The sequence below is a fragment of the Ctenocephalides felis genome, unplaced genomic scaffold (genome assembly GCF_003426905.1).
Source record: "Ctenocephalides felis isolate EL2017-DRISC unplaced genomic scaffold, ASM342690v1 CF-g0.4_SCAFFOLD_01886, whole genome shotgun sequence".
Taxonomy (NCBI): Eukaryota; Metazoa; Arthropoda; class Insecta; order Siphonaptera; family Pulicidae; genus Ctenocephalides; species Ctenocephalides felis.
In genome coordinates, this window is record NW_020538040.1 from 120,560,055 (window position 1) to 120,564,577 (window position 4,523).

The window sequence follows — 4,523 nt, forward strand, 5'->3', positions numbered from 1 at the left end:
ATAAGTCGAAAGACCAACAAAGACTTGGATTGAATTATGCCATGTTTTCTATAGAAAGTGTATAAAACTTTCAGTTTGGTTGTATTAATAAAATATATACAAACTAATGGGGTTTATTGTTTCTATAATACCTCATTGTATATAGCAATACAAACAACACATCCTTACACAAAAAGTATTAATTTTTTAGATACTCTAGAAATTGTTTATAAAATAACTTACTTAGCAAAACAACGTTTGCCGGGTCAGCTAGTATATACATATAAATTCATCATAAATTTTTTATTTAGGTAAACTACAGATAATAATTAAATCATTTCTAAATTAAATCAACTAACTTAAACCTATTATGCTGTGGCTCAGGTATCACATGAAAGTATTTTTTATAAATTGTTGTTCCTCTTCGTTCAGCATAGATTCTTTGAACCCAAGTGTGTTCCCAATTCGGATCAAATTTTTCACATGTTACAAGAACTTTGCCATGTTCCATTGCAAATAATGTTCCATTTTTACTCAGTCCAACATTTAAGCCAGGATGAAATCTCAATGTTAGTTGTGTAGCTAATAAAGTTCCTGCTGTGACTGTATGCCCATCTTGAACCTTCCATCCACGAGGTTTTGGCCTTGCGTGACCCTTTTGATTTCTTGTACTACCTCCAGTTTTCTTACTAGCTTCTCTTATGTAAACTGCATTAATTGCAGCAGCATGTGGAGAAACTAATTTAGATGTTTGATTTAAACTTTTGATTAATATTGACATATTTAACGATGGAGATAAATAAAGAGCAAGAAATATATATATAATATATATATATATATATATAAATATATATATATATTTATTTATTTATTTATATTACGCCAATAAATACAGTTAATTATATAGTAATGTAACATAATAATGTTAAACTATGCTATTTTTACAAACACATACAAACACACATACGGGCACCTATGCATACACTCGTACATACATACGTCCGCACATGCACTTATATGTAGACTCAAACGCACTAAACTATATTTGTAAGAGTAATGCTAACAAATTCTAATAAGTATTATTTCTTTTGATAATGTTGATAAATGTATTATGTGATGAATTAAAAAAGTTTAGTTTTGAGCACTGTTCATTGACCACCATTGCTACTCTGTTCATTGGACCGTTCAATATATAGTTTTTCGTCGTTTTTGAAGTCTGCACAATACGGTTTGTTCTTAATCCTTGTCTCAGGCATATCAAATTAATTTTTTCTAGAATCTCAGGAGAATCAATCGAGCCATTTACTGTCTTATGAAAAAAAAAAAAAGATTAGTAATTTGCTGTCGTTTGCTTAGGTTATTGTCCTCGCATTTCAGTAAAACTTTTTCGCTTTCATGTGCACTTATTCTTTTCGATTGCGCAAAGTGCTTAAGGTATTTTTCAAATTTACTTTGCACTCTATTATATGTATATATATATATATGTATATATATATAATAATAATGGATGTACTGCCCTAGGGCAGGTCTGTGAGCTGAGTTAAAACTCCAACTCGATACAGGGAAGATTAGTGTGAGAGATTTCCCATTGCCATTTCACACCGCAGTGCCCGAGATGGGCTAATTTTCAATTGGAAACATATTTTGATCTATATTTTCAATTGAAAATGGACATCGCACTGCCCGATGTCAGATTGCCAGAGCGGGGAAACAAACGCGCGCGCCCTGTCCATACAAAGTCAACGCGTTAACGACCTTCGCCACGACGAACCCATATATATATATATATATATATATATATATATGGGTTCGTCGTGGCGAAGGTCGTTAACGCGTTGACTTTGTATGGACAGGGCGCGCGCGTTTGTTTCCCCGCTCTGGCAATCTGACATCGGGCAGTGCGATGTCCATTTTCAATTGAAAATATAGATCAAAATATGTTTCCAATTGAAAATTAGCCCATCTCGGGCACTGCGGTGTGAAATGGCAATGGGAAATCTCTCACACTAATCTTCCCTGTATCGAGTTGGAGTTTTAACTCAGCTCACAGACCTGCCCTAGGGCAGTACATCCATTATTATTATATATATATATACATATATATATATATATATATATATATATATACATATAATAGAGTGCAAAGTAAATTTGAAAAATACCTTAAGCACTTTGCGCAATCGAAAAGAATAAGTGCACATGAAAGCGAAAAAGTTTTACTGAAATGCGAGGACAATAACCTAAGCAAACGACAGCAAATTACTAATCTTTTTTTTTTCATAAGACAGTAAATGGCTCGATTGATTCTCCTGAGATTCTAGAAAAAATTAATTTGATATGCCTGAGACAAGGATTAAGAACAAACCGTATTGTGCAGACTTCAAAAACGACGAAAAACTATATATTGAACGGTCCAATGAACAGAGTAGCAATGGTGGTCAATGAACAGTGCTCAAAACTAAACTTTTTTAATTCATCACATAATACATTTATCAACATTATCAAAAGAAATAATACTTATTAGAATTTGTTAGCATTACTCTTACAAATATAGTTTAGTGCGTTTGAGTCTACATATAAGTGCATGTGCGGACGTATGTATGTACGAGTGTATGCATAGGTGCCCGTATGTGTGTTTGTATGTGTTTGTAAAAATAGCATAGTTTAACATTATTATGTTACATTACTATATAATTAACTGTATTTATTGGCGTAATATAAATAAATAAATAAATAAATATATATATATATATTTATATATATATATATATATATATATATTATATATATTTCTTGCTCTTTATTTATCTCCATCGTTAAATATGTCAATATTAATCAAAAGTTTAAATCAAACATCTAAATTAGTTTCTCCACATGCTGCTGCAATTAATGCAGTTTACATAAGAGAAGCTAGTAAGAAAACTGGAGGTAGTACAAGAAATCAAAAGGGTCACGCAAGGCCAAAACCTCGTGGATGGAAGGTTCAAGATGGGCATACAGTCACAGCAGGAACTTTATTAGCTACACAACTAACATTGAGATTTCATCCTGGCTTAAATGTTGGACTGAGTAAAAATGGAACATTATTTGCAATGGAACATGGCAAAGTTCTTGTAACATGTGAAAAATTTGATCCGAATTGGGAACACACTTGGGTTCAAAGAATCTATGCTGAACGAAGAGGAACAACAATTTATAAAAAATACTTTCATGTGATACCTGAGCCACAGCATAATAGGTTTAAGTTAGTTGATTTAATTTAGAAATGATTTAATTATTATCTGTAGTTTACCTAAATAAAAAATTTATGATGAATTTATATGTATATATTTATATATATATATACATATATATATATATATATATATATATATTTATGATGAATTTATATGTATATATATATATATATATATGTATGTATGTATATTAATATATACTCCCCGAATATATATATATATATATATATATATATATATATATATATATATATAAAGAAACTCGTGTTCTTTATACTACGTATATTGTTTATTATGACAATAGTAACAACACTATGTGTGATTATATTTATCATTTACACAACGTAGATATTATTTGAGTATTTATATAAAAAAAGGTAAAAAAGTTAAGAATTATAATTTTGGCATTTCGAACATGGAGCAAACAAAAACGAGATCTGATCTGACACTTCAATTTCCTTTTGTTTTTCTCAGTGCTGTCACTATATGGGCCAATCTGTCCAGAGACATGTGATGCGTGTTGACAAGCCGCTATGCGTGTTGGCAACCCGCTACATCACTCCGCCCTAATGAAAAAGATTGTTTCGCATCTCTGACTGCCATTCTTGAACTTCCTTGTAAATTTCTTTTGGTTGAGATTGTGTGATAAATTGCCGTGTTGGCTTGTTGAGTTTGTTGATTGCTTACGTGGCCCTTCGCTGGTGAGTTAGCGGTTGAGTAGATGTGGCCCTTCGCTGGTGAGTTAGCGGCTGAGTATATTTGACACTTCGCTGGTGAGTTAGCGGTTGAGTGTATGTGGCCCTTCGCTGGTGAGTTAGCGGTTGAGTGTATGTGGCCCTTCGTTGGTGAGTTAGCGGTTGATTGTATGTGGCCCTTCGCTAGTGAGTTAGCGGTTGATTGTATGTAGCCCTTCGCTGGTGAGTTAGCGGTTGATTGTATGTGGCCCTTCGCTGGTGAGTTAGCGGTTGATTGTATGTGGCCCTTCGCTGGTGAGTTAGCGGTTGAGTGTATGTGGCCCTTCGCTGGTGAGTTAGCGGTTGAGTGTATGTGGCGGTTGCCAAATTGTTTGCTCCCTGTCTGTTGCCATGGTGCTTATTATCGACTTATTTACCATGATAGTAAGTGATTTATTGAGCACGTGTTATTGTTGATCTTGAAGTGCGTGGTCGGAGTCTCAGTTGTAGGATTAGAATGTTCTTCTAGTTATGGCGGTTGTGAGCCATTTATAATAATTATTTATATTTTTAAAAATTCTTTTCTTAGTAATTCTTGAGACTTCAATTTATTTTTTTTGTGCTACTTCAAAAT

At 32.9% G+C, this 4,523-nt stretch overlaps 2 pseudogenes; one reads left to right on the top strand and one right to left on the bottom strand.

Annotated features, from left to right (window-relative positions):
* Nucleotides 1-319: 319 nt before the first annotated feature.
* LOC113377743 lies at nucleotides 320-788 on the bottom strand (annotated as a pseudogene).
* Nucleotides 789-2,773: 1,985 nt separating this feature from the next.
* On the top strand, nucleotides 2,774-3,242 carry LOC113377742 (annotated as a pseudogene).
* The last annotated feature ends 1,281 nt before the right edge of the window (nucleotides 3,243-4,523 follow it).